This window comes from Ochotona princeps, chromosome 22 (genome assembly GCF_030435755.1).
Source record: "Ochotona princeps isolate mOchPri1 chromosome 22, mOchPri1.hap1, whole genome shotgun sequence".
NCBI classification, from domain to species: Eukaryota; Metazoa; Chordata; class Mammalia; order Lagomorpha; family Ochotonidae; genus Ochotona; species Ochotona princeps.
The window spans coordinates 35,952,114-35,969,475 of NC_080853.1; the positions used below are offsets into that span (position 1 = coordinate 35,952,114).

A 17,362-nucleotide genomic window follows, 5' to 3' on the forward strand; every position below is an offset into this window, starting at 1 on the left:
CCCCGTGGGCACCTGCCTGCTCTCTGCCTTCTGCCCCAGGCTGCCCTGTGCCCGCCCTCGCCACATGTGGCTGCCTGGTTTCAGTGTGACCCTCTTTCCCTTTTCAATTTCCCAGCAGGCTGAGGACCCTTTGTTCTTCCAAGGGCCATGTGGATGTTTATAACCTCAGCTGCAGGCTGACTTAAAAACCAGCCTGCTGTAGAGGAAGTGAATTTTGAGTCTCACTGTAATTGCCATGCGGGGCCAGACCAGGGGATGTTATGCGCTGATAAAAACCTGCAGGCTGGCCGGTCAGGAAGCCTACCTAGCCGCGGTGTGTGCCTGAAGGCCTGGCTGAAAACTCCGCTCCTAAGGACACAACCTGAGTGGGCTTCTCTCACTGCGCTTCCTTGGGCTACCCCAAACCCTGCTCTTATGTGCCAAGTCTGACCGCTCTGCCTACATTTTATTGATTTTTAAAAAAGATTTATTTACTTTTGTGCTCACTTTGGCAGCACATACACTAAAATTGGAACGATACAGAGAAGATTAGCACGGCCCCTGAGCAAGGATGACACGCAAATTCGTGAAGCATTCCATATTTTTTTGTAATTTAGTTCAAAAAAGAATCTGTTCTTTAACAGTACATGATTTGTCAATGATTGCAAAAATACCTTAATAAGGGTTATCTACAGATGGTGAGATTGACAAGTTTTTATTTTCTTTCTAAACTGTATTTTTGCCACATTTTTGAAATTACAATATACAACACTCAACATAAAAGGTTTTTAATATGAATATACATATTGGATAAGGTTAGCAATTAATATGTTCAATAGAGATTGAGTAGAGACAGGGAAATCTTTATTTTTTTAAATATTCTTATAGCTGAGTACTTTTTTCATGTAGTCATGAAAAATGAATAGCATATTGACCTTAACAAATGTCACATAAAATTGATATAAAAAATAGACAAAGGGCCCGGCGGCGTGGCCTAGCAGCTAAAGTCCTCACCTTGAACGCACCGGGATCCCATATGGGCGCCGGTTCTAATCCCGGCTGCTCCACTTCCCATCCAGCTCCCTGCTTGTGGCCTGGGAAAGCAGTTGAGGACGGCCCAATGCATTGGGACACTGCACCCGTGTGGGAGACGCGGAAGAGGTCCAGGTTCCCAGCATCGGATCGGCGCGCATCGGCCCGTTGCGGCTCACTTTGCAATAAAAGTAAATAAATCTTTTTTTCTATTTTTTTTAAAGATTTATTCATTTTATTACAGTCAGATATATAGAGAGGAGGAGAGACAGACAGGAATATCTTCTGTCCGTTGATTCACTCCCCAAGCAGCTGCAACAGCTGGAACTGAGCCAATCTGAAGCCAGAAGCCAGGAGCTTCTTCCCAGTCTCCCAAGCGGGTGCAGGGTCCCAAGGCTTTGGGCCATCCTCGACTGCTTTCCCAGGCCACAAGCAGGGAGCTGGATGGGAAGCAGGGCTTCCGGGATCAGAACCAGCGCCCGTATGGGATCCCAGTGCATTCAAGGCGAGGACTTGAGCTGCTAGGCTACTGTGCTGGGCCCTCTGCCTGCATTTTAAAAGACGAATATTTTTACATCTTCCTTTTATTTCCTCAGCACTGTTTTGTTTACAAAAGGAATGAAAAACCCACAACTTTTAATGTACATATAAAATTCAGACCCTGAAGGGCACTCAGACAAGGGAGGGGCAAGGGTGGGAGAAGGAGAGAGAAGGCTGAGATGGGAAAAAGTGAGGAAGGCGAGGTCTGCGGCCAATGCACAGCACCCCAGCCGGCACGTGCAGGTCTGTAAAGCACGGGGCTGGGCATGGCTGGTAGATGCTATCGCTGCTCGGCCCTGGGGTCCTTGCAGTGGGCTGCCCAGGCGGCACGGCCTTCCTGCACCTCCATGCACCTCTCCCCCATCCCAGGCACTGCTGCCTCCTGTGAGTCGCTGGTTTTCCAGCAATCAGACACTCCCTTCAGTCCATCAATCCACTTATATTTAGCAAAAGGAGAAAGAAAATTTTCTCATTGCTGCATACAGCTACAGATCAGCCTCTTGCAGGAGGCCCATCCAAAGGAATGGAGCAAGAGAGAAACTGGTCATTGCTGAAGGAATGATTTTCATGTTTTCCTACTTGCTGTCACCACGTCCTTGGAGTCCTGAGCCCATGGACCTTAGTGTGTGGAAATTCTAGTACCCCTTTTCAAAATCTTATTCCTTTCTACTTCATTTTGAAGGTAGGGATGAGGGAAGGGAGAGAGTTTGTTCTCCCGTGTACTGGTCCGTTGCCTAAAGTGCCTGCTACAAATCAGGGCTGGGCCAGGCTGGGGTCAGGAGCCCAGAACTGCATCCAGGTCTCCCATGTGCGTTGCTGGGACTCAAGCACTAGCAGGAAGCTGCATTGGAAGTGGAGGAGCTGGGATTTGAACCAGGCACTTCTCAGCATCCCACATGGCCACTGCGTTGTGTCTCAGCTGCTCTGCTTCTGACGCTGCTGCTGAGGCTGCCGCAGCACCTTAGCTGAGTCACTTCCACCCAAGTCCCCCAGTAGGTGGCCGTCTTGCATGGCTTTCCCAGGTGCGTTAACAGGGAGCTGGGGTGGAAGTGGAACGGCCAGGGCTCAGGTGAGACATCAGCATGACAGGCGGCACAGTGCTTAGCTCCAGGGAGCCCTCTTTGAGCAAAGACAAAGTATAGCCACTTAGAGGCCTTGGCTCCTCTCCGGTTCTGCTGTCTTCCTGTGGGTGTCACCACCTGCCTCTCTGTGTGTCCCTCTGTGCCATCTCCAGCTGTGAGCCACGTGGTCTCACACTTGGCTTGGAGCTGGGACCCTCAGAGCAGGGCGGTGCAAGGTCTCCAGCCCTCCCGCTGCACACTCCCCTCAGCTCCCTGCAGCGTTCCACCTAGTGCTGCTGCCAAGTTGAACGGAGTTTCCTTCCTATCACAGTCCAAACAATCCAGGCCCTGCTTCAGCTGAAGTCCCTCTCGTTCCATATTCCTTACGGATGTGCAGGATGAGCCAGCAGATCACAGCAGAGCCCAGCACAGGCTACCCAGACTTCATCAGTCGACCTCGTGACAAGTCATCACCTTTCCAAGCATCCTCCGGCTGCATGCCGACCACACTTCTGGAGAGAACCCATTCCTTATGTGCTGGGTAAGCCACAGTGAATGTCTCACAGCTTCCCTGGGTCATCCTCTAAGACTGCCATCATGGTGCGACTGGGGCGATGGCCATCCAAAGGCTGGATGTGGACGTGGGGGAGGCACGCTTCCAAGCTCACCCACTGGTTGTTGCAGGATTCAAGAGCCGGTTCCTGGCCTTCTGTGTTTATCAGAAATTCAATTAGGGCTAGCATTGTTGCAAGATTCACTGACCACCAGGGAAAGAATACCTCAGCTGAACGAATAAAAAGAATTTAGATGGCCTTTATTCTGGGGAACCACGGTCATGGGCTTCCCTTCCCGGTGTAGCGGAAAGACAGATGTGAAGGAGAGGGCTACTGAGGAAGAAGAGCCAGGAAGAGAGGTGCAAGGGACTTTTAAACTCTCCCTGACACGGAAGCCGAAGGTCCTTCATTGGTGGAGCTGTGCCTTGGGGCCTGCCATGCCGTCCTTCTGGGTTGTAGCCTGAGGTCGGGTCGGCCGAAGCAAGTTCCGCCCTCTTCCAGTTACAGGGCACCCATCAGTTGTGATGCTACAAGCTGAATGGCCACTACCCCATATCATAATGCCAATTCCAGTTCCCTGTCCTTCGGCTCCAGCTTCCTGCTTGATGTGCCTGGGAAGGCAGCAGATGATGGCCCAAGTGTTTGGGTTCCTGTCCGTGTGGGAAACCTGGATGGAGTTCCTGACTCCTGGTTTTGGTGTGGCCTAACTTTGCCTGATGCAGCCATCTGGGGGAGTGAACTAGCAGATGAAAGCTCTCTGTGTGACTGTGTGTGTGTGTGACTTCAAATAAGAGAGCAGGAGAATATGGCTCACACCTCAGACACCTGCTGTTTGACACTGCAACAGCTGGGGCTGGGCAAGTCACTGCCAGGAGCCCAAAATTAGCCAGCTCTCGCACTCCCTTGGCAGGGAATCAAGAACTGGAGTTGTCATCTAACACCCCAGGACGAACATTAGCAAGAAGATGTGAGTGGAGCTGGGATGTATCCAGGCTCTCCTGTACCTGCCCTTGTGAGTGGAGCTGGGGTGCACCCAGGCTATCCTGCATAGCTCTGGGAGTGATTCCCAAAAGCCTGCTGCCTCCGAGGGATTCTTTTTTTCTTTCCAGATTTATTTGTGTTTATTGGAAAGTCAGACTTACAGAGAGAAGGAGAGACAGAAAGAGCTTCTGTCCACTGGTGCACTACCAAAGCGTCTGCAACCACTAGAGCTGAACTGCTCCGAAGCCAGGAACCAGGAGCCTCTTCCAGGTGCAGGGTTCCAAGTCTTTGGGTCATCCTCCACTGCTTTCCCAGGCCACAAGCAGAGAGCTGGATGGAAAGTGGAGCATCTGGGATACAAACTGGTGCCCATTTGGGATCCCAGTGCTTGCAAGGCAAGAACTTAGGCACGCCAAGGGATTCTTCCAGCATTACTAACCTCTCCTTCTCAGGCTGGCTTGGCACAGTGGCTGATCAGCATTGGGATGACCTCTAAGTAGAGCAGCCTATGGCCAGATGGCACCCTCAACCCTAGTAACCTCTCTACGGCTGGTTGTTTTATGCCCGGGGCCTGCTGTGTACAGTCACCTGGGCCAGGCCAGAGCACACCTGCAGCTGTCCAGGTTCTTCTCTCGAGGTATACACACAGCCCAACTCTTTTCCTCCTTGAGGTCAGCCTCGGAAACCACAAGATGAGTGGAGGCGGGGAGAGGCTGACAGACCAAAGCGCTAGCACCTTTCTGTTTCTTTATGCAACAGAGGTGGAAGTCAGTGGGTAATCAAAATAGCATCTAGTTGCACCTTGCAGGCTGACCACAGAGGTGGCTTTGGGTCCATGCCTTAGTGCTCAAGCCCTGACAGTCTTACCCACCTGTTCCCAAGTGGCTGTGGAGTGCTCAGGCCCATCTGGTTCCCACCTAGCAGAGTGGCTGGCATGTGGTCCATGGGGAGACAGCTGGGGTCCCAAAAGCACGCCTCATTCCCTTCCGTCAGAGTCTCCCATTGGATAATGGCTTCTTCGTGCTACCGGTAGAGAGGGCCCTCACCCATGCATCAGCAGTGTGAGGCCACATCCAGGGCCAGCCCTGAGGCCAGGTGACCAAGGGGTCCCTGACCTCTCATATTCCTATCCATCAGCTCCTTAGAAAGCCACTGTCACTAATAGAGCCCTTGGAACATTCAACCCTTCCATATAGCAATTTTGGAAGGAAATTTCTATACATTACTAGATCTTTTTGGTCATTTTGTATCTGAGGCCCCAGCCTCTTGGAGCTCCTGGATTTCACCTTGCAGGATCTTCAAGGAGTAGGGGTTTGGCCTGGTGTCACACTGTGGGACAGTGCCCAGCGTCCTGGGAACGTGGGCCCTGGCAGGCAGCAGGCATGGCTCGAGCAGTCTTATCTGTCACCCACGGGGGAGGTCTGGATGGTGTTCCTGCTCCTGGCTTCAGCCTTGGGCCCAGTCCTGGCTCTTCTGGGCGTTTAAAGGGTAGTACTCTGTGTCTCTCTGATTCTGCATCTCAAATGAATACAGCTCTTTAAAAGATTTATTGATTTATTTGAAAGGCAGAGTCACATGCAGAGGAGAGACAAAGAAAGAGATCTTCCTTACCCTGGTTCACTTCCCACATGGCCATGACAGTTGAGGCTGGGCCAGGCCAAAGCCGGAAACCAGGGCTTCCTCTAGGTCTCCCATGTGGGTGAAGGGATCCAAAGACTTGAGCCATCCTCCACTGCTTTCCCAAGCCATAAACAAGGAGCTGGATGAGAAATGGAGCAGCTGGAATATGAACCAGCGCCCATATGGGATGCCAGCACCTCAGGCAGGGGCTTAGTCTACTATTCCGTGGCTCCTGCCCAGAATTATTTATTTATCTTATTTGAGAGAGAGCGAGAGAGCAAGCCCCCATGCTGCTGGTTGACCCTGCAAGCCTGGAGTGAGGAATTCAATCCAGATTTCCCAGTTGGTACAGGGACCTCATGTGCTGCTTTCATGAATGCACATGAACAGGAAGTTGGAACTGGGAGTGGAATCGGGACTTGAACCCAGGCACTTCCATCTGGGAACTTCTGCCAAAGCCTGCCCTGGGTATGGCAAACTCTACTGCAACCAAGGTGGTTCAAATGCATGTGGGCCGGAGGGGAAGCAAGTGCTACACAGAGTCAACAGGCTGTGAGCAGGCGGGTGAGTGCCATCTCCTCAGAGATGGTGAGAGTAGTCCCTGAGGGACAGGATATTTCAGCTGAGCCGTCGGAGCACAGGGAGGAGGAGCAGACCAGAACTGGGGACGGACATTTCAGCTGAGCCATTGGAGGACAGGGAGGAGGAGCAGGCTAAGCTGGGGACGGGACATTTCATCTGAGCCGTCCAGGACAGGGAGGGGAGCAGGCTAAGCTGGGGACTGGACATTTCAGCTGAGCCGTCGGAGGACAGGGAGGGGAGCAGGCTGAGCTGGGGACGGTGTTCTCTGGGCAGGAGGAGGAGTGCGAGTCAACCACAAAGCTTGAACTTCGACCCTGGTCTCCTGAAAACCAGGCAGGAGTCGTTTGGCCTGCTTAAGGTAACCCAAAAACTTAGGCAAACTTGAGCCTGCACACATGAACAACTCACAACACGTGGCTTTCATCAGTCCAGGGCCCCTGAGGAACACTTGCTAAGCCACTCATTGTAGTTATGTGTGAAGGCTTGAGAGTCAGCCAACAGCTCCTTTGCCACCCCAGGAGCAGAGCTGTATGTTCTCTTGTGGGGACTCTGCGTCTGGATGGCCCAGGTCCCAGCAAAGGGAGCCTTTTGGGGAAGGGCTGCCATGGCTCTGCTCACCAGGTGGGGACAGACTTGGTGGCCTCTGCAGCTATGGGAAATGTGAGGATCCCTGAGAAATGAGCTCTGGACCTTTTCACTAGGAAAGGTAGGATCCAAGGACTCAGGTCATGTAGAAGACAGAGTTAAGTGGCCTTAGCCCTGAAGCTTTGGTCTCTGAGTGTTGGAATCCAAGTAGCAGATCAAAGAGGGGTGTGTGTTTGTGTGTGTGTGTGTGTGTGTGTGTTGGGGGGCATACTTAAGAAATGCATTTTAGGGACTGGTACTGTGTCCCAACAGGCTCATCTTCTACCTGTAAAACATCAGCATCCCATATAGGCAGTGGTTCATGTCCCAGCTACTTCACTTCCCGTCCAACTCCCTGCTTGTTGCCTGGGAAAGCAGTAGAAGACGGCGCAAAGCCTTGGGACTCTACACCCATGTGGGAGACTTGGAAGAAGCTCCTGGCTCCTGGCTTTGGATTGGCTCATCCCCAGCTGTTGTGGCCATTTAGGAAGTGAAACAGCATATGGAAGACCTTTCAGTTCTTCTTTCTGTACAGCTGCCTTTCTAATAAAAAATACATATATTTTAAAGATTTCTTTATTGGAAGTCAGATATACAGAGAGGAGGAGAGACAGAGAGGAAGATCTTCCATCCGTTGATTCACTCTCCAAGTGACCGCAATGGCTGATGCTGAGCCGATCCAAAGCTAGGAGCCAGGAACTTCTTCTAGGTCTCCCATATGGGGCAGGGTCCCAAGGCTTTGGGCCATCCTTGATTGCTTTCCCAGGCCACAAGCAGGGAGCTGGATGGGAAGTGGAGCTGCTGGGATTAGAACCAGCGTCCATATAGGATGCCGGCACATTCAAGGTGAGGACTTGAGCTGCTAGGCCACCACAGCAGATCCTCTAATAAAAACAAATAAATCTTATGTGAGCACACCATGTCCTTGCCTGGCCCTCTGTGTGTGCCTACCCATCCTTGGGTCTCTCCGACGTATCTGTCACACAGGGCACGTGTCATCACACGGAGAGAATGAAGTCTCTTTTCTAAGATCATGCGATGCAAGCATGTTTGTTGGGACCTCTTCCTCCTCCACCTCTTTCTTCTTCTTCGAAGATTTATTTGAAAGGCAGAGTTACAAAGAGAGCAGAGACATGGCTCTTGCGTTCACTGGCTCACTTCCCAAATGGTCACAATGGCCGGCACTGGGCTAGACCAAAGCTAAAAGCCAGGAGCTTCTCTTGGGTCTCCCACATGGGTGCAGGGGCCCAAGGCTTGGGGCTTGGGTTCAGGGGCCCAAGAAGCAGAGGGTGGCTCCAGTCCTTGGCCCCTGCGCACATGGGAGTCCCCAGGAGAAGCTTCCGGCTCTCAGCCTTGGCCTGAGTCAGTCCTGGCTGTTGGCAGTCATTTGAAATGTGTAATAAGCAATAGGAGATTTCTTTCTCTGCCTTTCAATCAAAAAACTTATATTTAGAAGCCTAGTGAGCTGTCATCAGACAGCTCCGATGGGGCCTTGGCCTTGGCCCCCAGTGTCCGTCATAGGGCACTGCTGCACAGAGCCTCCTGCAGAACGGCAGCACAGCGAGTACTGCAGCTCATGCCCGGTGGCTCTGGCCGGATGAACGGGGCTTCATGGTGCGCCCAAAGAGACCCACCAGAGACCACCTTCCCCCCGAAGGACAAACTGTGAGACGTAAAGGAAGCAGGAAGGCACGCATTTATTTAACACAAGCTTTTTTGTTGTTGTTTTCTTTAAAAGGTTTATTTTTATTTGAAAGGCAGAGTTGTAGAGAGAGTCAGAGAGATGGAGCCACTGGGTCATTCCCTAAGTCGCTGTTACTGAAGCTGGGACAGGCAAAGCTGGGAGTTTGCTCTGAGTCTCCCACGCTGGTAGGAGAGCCCAGGCATTTGGGCCATCTTCTGGTACTTTTCCGGGGGCATCAGCAGGGAGCTGGATGGGAAGTGGAGCAGCTGGGAGTGGAACCAGTGCCCATGTGGGACGCTGGCAGGCATTAACTGATGCCAGGTGACCAGCAGGTAGAAGCCAGCCGTGCCCTCAGGAAGTTAGCTCCTTCTGTACTTCCTACGCCCCAGTTTGTCATTAGGTGAGACATTTGGTGGTACAATAGAGATCAGACGTGGTGCTAATGCAAGGAGAGGGGGCAGTAGGGTTTGGGTGTTACTGGGCAGACAGCACAGGGATACAGGAGTTTAAAACCTGTTGATTCTGAATAATTCCTAGAGCTGGAGCCTGAGAGAACACATAACACACATCTGTGGATCTAGTTAGAACAAGTGGTGCAAGAACTGCTCAGTAACTCAACGCTTGATCTGCACTGGGGTTTCCATCAGGCTTCCTCCTCCACTTCCTACGCAGCTAGGACTGTGAGACTGTGACACTAAAGTAAGCGCTCAGTAGTACTAAGGTGTGCTGAGTGATAGATAAAAGAAGACAATAGTATGTAAAACAGTAGGTAAATAGTACTAGAATGATAGTAATAAGAAATAGTATTAGGGAGTACTATTAAGAAACAGTTCAGGGCCCGGCAGCGTGGCCTAGCGGCTAAAGTCCTCGCCTTGAACGCCCCGGGATCCCATATGGGCGCCGGTTCTAATCCCGGCTGCTCCACTTCCCATCCAGCTCCCTGCTTGTGGCCTGGGAAAGCAGTTGAGGACGGCCCAAGGCATTGGGACCCTGCACCTGCGTGGGAGACCCGGAAGAGGTTCCAGGTTCCCGGCTTCGGATCGGCGCACACCGGCCCGTTGCGGCTCACTTGGGGAGTGAATCAACGGACGGAAGATCTTCCTGTCTGTCTCTCCTCCTCTGTGTATATCTGGCTGTAATAAAATGAATAAATCTAAAAAAAAAAAAAGAAACAGTTCAATAATAAATAAATGTCTAGCAAAAAAAGAAAATAAAGTTTTTTTCAAGATTTATTTATTTTTATTACAAAGTCAGATATACAGAGAGGCGGAGAGACAGAGAGGAAGATCTTCCATCCGATGATTCACTCCCCAAGTGAGCTCAATGGCCAGTGCTGTGCCGATCTGAAGCCAGGAGCCAGGAGCCAGGAACCTCCTCCAGGTCTCCCACATGGGCACAGAATCCCAAAGCTTTGGGCCGTCCTCAACTGACTTCCCAGACCACAAGCAGGAAGCTGGATGGGAAGTGGACTTTAGCCACTAGGCCACGCCACCGGGCCCAGAAAATAAAGTTAATGACAAAACTATGTAAGTGTTAAAAGATAACATTAGGTAATTATAGAGATTAAGGTTAACAGATAGCAACTAGTAGAGAGTTGGATGAGTAATGGTAATTAGAATGCAGGATAAATGATATTAGAATGATGCTGATTAATTAATTGCTAAGCTAACCACTAAGTTTGGCCTCTACAATAAGTGCTTTGCTTGCCTCAAAGGGGAACCAAAGTAAAGCCATGACAGGCTTTGGATAGGCCTCGCACAGGCTAGGCTTAAGCTTCAGTCCCTAGAATTGAGGCACCCGCTTCCCTGATGTGGACCACCACACACCCTGGACAGAGCCGACCAATCAGAGGAGACTTGAAAGGTCTCTAGTCATCAGGTGGTCATGGTGATAGAGGCTGACCACTGGGGTGGGCACGGATAAGAGAGACTGACCACCAGAGTGGTCACGGGTGATAGAAACTGACCAATTATAGTCTTGCCAATGCCTGTTCGTAGAATCAATGGCCCTTTCCTTGAACTGCAGCCAGAACCTTATATAAACTATGTGAAATGTATGGTCAGGGTCCTTGTCAAGACTCCACTGCGCTGGATGAGACTTGGACCCCAGCATGCTAGCAATAAAGTTTCTTTGCTTTTTTTTTTTTTTTAAGATTTATTTATTTTTATTGCAAAGGCAAATAGGAGAGACAGAGAGAAAGATCTTCCATCCGTTGATTCACTCCCCAAGTGACCACATCGGCCGGTGCTGCGCCGATCCGAAGCCAGGAGCCAGGAACTCTTCTGGGTCTCCCATGCAGGTGCAGGGTCCCAAGGCTTTGGGCCATCCTCGACTGCTTTTCCAGGCCACAAGCAGGGAGCTGGATGGGAAGTGGAGCTGCCGGGACTAGAACTGGTGCCCATATGGGATCCCAGCACATTCAAGGTGAGGACTTTGGCTGCTAGGCCACGCTGCTGGGCCCTCCTTTGCTTTTGTATTATCTAGTGTGGAACTCCTCTGCTCAAGGTGGTGGGATAAATTCCGGACCCAACAGGACCAGACCCTGATGTCACGGCTGTGCTGAGGCTGAGTTGTTGTGAAGGCACACCTTGGGGTCAACCCTAGAGCTCTGAGAAAGGCCAGCAGGCGAGCTGTGCCTCAGCGGCCCAGGTGCTGGGACAGCGTGGGGCCTGGCTCCAGGCCCTGGCCTCCAGAGAGCGGGGCAGCCTCAAGGCTGGCACGTTCAGAGACACAAGCACTGGACAAGCCTACGCTTACAGACGGAATCCTCTGTTTTAGCTCTGTGGGGTTGCACTGGCTGTACTGATGGGACACCCTCGCTGCCCAGCATCCTGGCTGCTGGTTCTCAGGGAACCCATCTGGAGCCCGTCTTTGTGGCTGCCTGCCCTGCATGTTTTTGGGACAACCAACAGTGTTCCAGCTCAGGGGAGTATGCAACCAGCTAACTGCTTCCCTGGAGACATCATCCTCACCTGTTCTGGTCATTTCATCGTCCAACCGCAGCCTAGTGCCAGGCCTACCTCAAGTTCTTGCACTGGTTTGAAGAGTGAAAACTCAACAAATGCCTCTCCCAGGCATCCTTGTTCAGAGGGGAAACAAGGGCTGGCATTGCTTTAGCTGCCACACAACGAAGCGGTGACTTGGTGGAGGGTCGGGGAAAAGAGTGACAATATCAGAGAAGATGCTCTTTGCTCACAGTGCAGCGAAGGAAGACCCAGGAGAGGATGCTGCCTGGGCTGTGCTGTGGAGGTCGTGCTGGGGTGTAGTGAGCAGAGTAGGATGGCCAGCAGATGCAGAGATGAGGGAGTGAGTTCTGGCTGGGGAGCTGTGAGAGCGGCTTTGCTGGGACGTGATGTGTGAGCACGTGGCAGGAAGAGAGCAGAAGCAAGAGGAGGGCGGAAGGTGGTCGTCCTTGCATATTAATTTGTTGGCGCTTTAGTTGAGTTGTTGAAACCACCAAAACGTTTCCAATGGGGGCAGGATTGTACCTGTACAGTCTTTACTGCAATGAGCCTGAAAGCAGTGGGCCTGTCGAGGTAGACAGAGCTAGCATTCAGGAGGCAACGGTGATGGAGAACCTACTGTGACAGCTGTTAGCACGCTATCGGCTGGGCGCTTGACAGATGACTTGTGGTAAAATGATAATGTTTTAGGCCTGCTAAGTTATATATATTAACTCTTTTTTTTTCTTTTAAAAAATGTGGCTACAGGCGAATACCAGGTTGCACATGTGGTTTGTGTTATGTTTGTCTCGAACAGCGCTGGATTCCAGGAAGGGGCCACACTAGAGGAAAGAATCAAGTTTCAGTGACAGACCCAAGGAAAGTCTGCAAGAGACACGAAGCTCTTGTCTTTCAAAGGAAGTGCTTCTACATCGGGGTTTGTTTGGGAGTAAAAATGACAGCAGTCATCAAGCTTCTTTTTCACTCCTTTTCATTACCATTATTATTATAATTTTATGATATAGTTCCATAGGCTCTGGGATTTCCCTTCTCCTCTCCTCAAGTTCCCCCCCCACTGAGTTCCCCTATATTATTATTATTACAGTATAGTTGTCCATAAACAGTCATATGTCCGTCATTGCGGGCATGGACAACGGCAGAGAGTCCAGCATCCTATTGTCAAGATATAGTGAACAGTCTCATTGGAAGTTCATCTCTGATCTGGAAGTAGAGATGAATATTGCATTGTATCCTCAAATCTGGATACGATAGTCTCCATTACACAGTTACTATACATCCCCTTATATGAAAAGCCACAAAACAAAATCAACAACAGGAAGAAAAATGGAAATTTGCAATGCTATGAAATTAAATAACATGATACTGAAGGATTAATGTGTCACTGAAGAAATGAAAATCAAGAACCTTTTTGAAGAAAATGATGCTATTGTATGATCTATGAGTCAGTGAAGAATTTAATGAAAAAGTGTTTTGAAGAGATGAAACTAGAACAAAAGTAAAAATCCATGATACAGTTTCCATTGATCTTTGTTGGTGAGTTATGTCTCTATAGGCAACAAATGGGTTTTATTTTTTAATCCAGTCTACTTATCTATGACATTTGATTGATGAATTTGATCCATTTACATTCAGGGTTAATATGAGTGGTAATTTGGTCCTGTCATTTTACCAATGGGTTGTTTATTGATTCAGTCTTCTGTTGTTATATTACTGAGATGTTCTTCGCATTTACCTTTGGTTTTGGTGGGTGCTATTCCTCTTCTCTGTCAAGAGAACATCTTTAAGTATCATTTACAGAGCTGGTTTGGAAGAGGCATATTTTTTTAAAGATTTATTGTTATTGCAAAGTCAGATACATATAGAGAGGAAGAGAGACAGAAAGGAAGATCCTCTGTCCGATGATTCACTCCCCAAGTGGCTGCAATGACCAGAACTGCACCGATCCGAAGCCAGGAACCAGGAGCTCTTCCAAGTCTCCCATGCAGATGCAGGGTCCCAAAGCTTTGGGCCATCCTTGGCTGCCTTCCCAGGCCACAAGCAGGGAGCTGGATGGGAAGCAGGGCTGCTGGGATATGAACCGAACTGGTGCCCGTTTTTAAACCCAACTTCTCTTTCTGTACCTTCTGGGACTCCCATAACTCTTATATTTGGCCTTTTAATCATGTCTTTCAGTTCCTGAATACTGTTTTTAGCTTGACCTAGCTCTGTTTCCAGCTTTTTGTTAGTTTCCCCTCTGGTGGCAGGAAATACACTCCAATTCTATCGCCTCCTTCATTCTATTTTGGAGACCTTCCACTGTGCTTTTAATTTGCTCCACTGTATTCTTAATTTCTGATGTATCAGCTTTCATTTGATTCATTTCCTGTGTGATATATTTTGAACTCCTGTATTCCATGCTTCTCATTGTTGATTAACTTTAGAACAAGTGTTTTGAATTCTGTATTCCCCATTTTCTTGATGTCTTCTTCAGTTAACCATGAAGTCGGCAAACACTTTTGCTCCTTTGCAGAAGAGTCTTCAGTAATATTCGTTGTCTCTTCTTTTGCTCTTGATCATTGCACTTCTGGTTAGCAGAGTCTTCTCCTTGGGGCAGGTTTCTACGCTGTATCACCCACAGGCCTACAATTAGATTTTACTTATTGTCGTTGGTACACGGCTCTTTGCTGTCACTTGTGCCACTCTCTCCAGCGAGGTCTGGGTTCTTATGTTAGACTTCCATCATGGTCTGTAACCACAGCTCCGTAACTCTCCTCCACCTCTTGTGATACCATACTGAGGCTGCATAGTTGTCTGTACAAACTTTCTACCACTTCTGGTTTGAGCAGTTCCCAGGATTAGGGAGACTCCAGGTGTCCTATATAGCTAGGTTGTTATTGGTGGTGATCTTGCCAGAACCCACTGGCCATTAGGTCTGAGGGCTACCTGGACCTATCTTGGGTAGAACCTGTAGGATGCCAGGTTGCTGCAGTTCACTGAGCCAGAAATGAGTTCACCCGCAGCTCAGTGCATGCGCAGTACTGTTGCACAGCCTTTGACTCCCTATACAAAATGGTGCCCTATTCAGCTCTAGAAGGGCAGACGGGGCTGTGAAATCCACCCTGTTCCCGCACTACTCATCTTGGACCTGCTGCTCATTCTGTGTTCTTTATCAAGTCAAACAGACCGGCAGGACAGGCGGTTATTTATCTGGGTTCACCTCTGAAGCTCCTGGTGAACGCCCCTTCCCATCTTGTTGCTGGTGCAGTTCGGGCTGCCGGTGGCGTTCAGATTGCCGTTTGCTGAATGCTGCTGGGGTGTCAGTCACTGCCACACCACACTGTTGTGTCCGCTGCTTTCCCATGTCTGTCAGTCTCCAGATGTCCCTCTGCTGTCATTCTGTCCTCTCCTATTTCCTGAAATGTGCCCTCTCTGCTTCACACTGGCTAACGCTTTCCCATCTGTTTAAATGCGTCTTTACCCTATTCTGCCATCTTGACTCTCCCAGTCATCAAGTTTTCAGTGTGGCTTAAAGAGCTCTGCTGCCATAGAAGAGCAGCTAGTGATGTGGGAGATTCACTTCTCTATTAAGCTGAAGAACAGAGCAAGAGACAGAAACAAAGCAATTTCTCACATGCTGGTTTACTCCCCAGTTGGCCGTGGTACCTGGGCATGGTCCGGGCCAAGGCCTTGAGCCGTCCTCTACTGCTTCCCCAGGCCACAAGCAGGGAAGTGAAGCAGCCAGGACATGAACCAGTGCCCATATGGGATCCTGGTGTTTGCGAAGTGAGGTGTTTACAAAGCACTGAATCATTGTGCGAAGCCCAGGATTTGGGTTTTCATCTCTGCTTTCTAAGAGCCACACAAGGGAGGGGACAGAGCTCCCTGAGCTTCCATTGTCTTGCACTGGATAATAAATACTAAGACACCATGAAGGCCAGCCCACAGGGCTTACAGAACCACTTCCTCCTCCTTCCATTGGTGGCAGAAACAAGAAGGACGGCAATATGGTAGGTGAGTGTTCTATAGGATGTTTTGTCACTGAAAAGACTCTAGATTTGCTTTTAAAAAAGTATTTATTTGAAAGGTAGAGTTACAGACAGAGAGGAGATTGCCCATCTTCTAGGTCAGTCCCCAAAGGGTACCATGGCCAGGAGTGGGCCGGGCCAAAGCCAAGGGCCTAGAGCTCCATCCACGTCTCCCAGGGGCCCAAGGGCTTGGGTCATCTTAGCTGCTTTCTCTGGCATTTCAGCAGGAAGCTGGGGCAGAAGTGGCACATGCAGCAGCTGAACTGGTGCTCTGTGTGGGATGCCAGCATTCCAGGCAGGGGCTGCACACCCTGCTTGCGGCCCACCCTGCAAATTACTGCTCTGGAATCTGAGTAGATGCTTGCTGTGACACCCTGTGCTGCTGCTTTTTTAAAAAGATTTATTTATTTTTATTGGAAAGTCAGATATACAGAGAGGCGGAGATACAGAGAGGAAGATCTTCCATCCGCTGATTCACTCATCAAGTTGCTGCTATGGTCAGAGCTGAGTCAGTCTGTAGCCAGGAACTCGGAGCTGCTTCTGGGTCTCCCATGTGGGTGCAGGTTCCAAGGCTTTGGGCCGTTCTCGACTGCTTTCCCAGGCCACAAGCAGGGAGATGGATGGGAAGTGGGGCCACCAGGATTAGAAGCGGCGCCCATATGGGATCTTGGCGCATGCAAGGCACGGACTTTAGCCGCTAGGCTACGGCGCCACACCTCCCTTTCAAAATAAATAAATCTTAAAAAAAAAAAAAGAATAAAGACAGGGAAAAAATTCTCATCTCTTGCTTGCCATGATAAACCACAGATCAGGCCTAGCACAATAGCTCAGTGGCTAAATCCTCGCCTTGCCCACGCCCGGGATCCCATGTGGAGACCAGTTCATGTCCTGGCTGCTCCACTTTCCCTTCATCTCCCTGCTTGTGGCCTGGGAAAGCAGTCGAGGATGACCCAAAAATTTGGGACCCTGCACCCAAATACAAGACTCAGAAGAAACCTCTGACTACTGACTTTGGATTGGCTCAGCTCCCGCTGTTGTGGCTTCTTGGGGAGTACATCAGTGGATAGAAGAACTTTATTTCTTCCTTCTCCGTAATCTGACTCTCCAATAGGAGTAAGTTTTTAAAAAATACATTAATACTGAACAAATAATCAATAATAATAATAATAATAATAATAATAATAAAGGTCACGGTGCCATGGGGGAGTTTTCATCCTTTAGGATGGGCTCCAGAGCTCAGAGGCTTGGAAGCCCGAGGCCGGGGAGGAGGGCGCTGCGGCGGCCAGGCCACTGGTGTTTCCACGCGGTGCCGGGCCACGGGCCTTCCTGTGGAAGCCCCTTGGGTGGCCGCCCACAGGGGCAGCGGAGCTGATCTGGAGAGAGCGTGAGACTTCAGCTCCAGAAGCAGGAGGAGCTCAACCTTCTTAACCCTGCCCCTGCCTTTCTTTTGGGGGGGATGGGAGCGAATGAAGAAAATAAGTCCATGTCCACCCGCTAACCCAGCGGGCACCACGCAGGAAAGGGACTCCCTCCCTGAAAAGGCCAAGTCTACTCTGGCGATTCACACAACCCCTCCTTTGCTGTGGGAAGCCGGCGAAGGATGTACAACCCGCCGCCTTCTCTTGTTGCCGTGGAGACCAGCCAGGGGCCTTGCTCGGCCCGCAGGGGAGGGACCAGGCCGGGGGACAAAGGCTCAGGTCAGCCGCAGGGAGAGTCCATCCGCGTGCTAACGGTCAGG

The 17,362-nt window shown here is 50.2% G+C and overlaps 1 non-coding gene across 1 annotated transcript; it reads left to right on the forward strand.

Annotated features, from left to right (window-relative positions):
- The first annotated feature begins 478 nt into the window (after nucleotides 1–478).
- Nucleotides 479–585, forward strand: LOC118760213 (U6 spliceosomal RNA). Its single transcript, XR_004996649.2, has one exon. It is a non-coding gene; the product is annotated as a U6 spliceosomal RNA (small nuclear RNA).
- The last annotated feature ends 16,777 nt before the right edge of the window (nucleotides 586–17,362 follow it).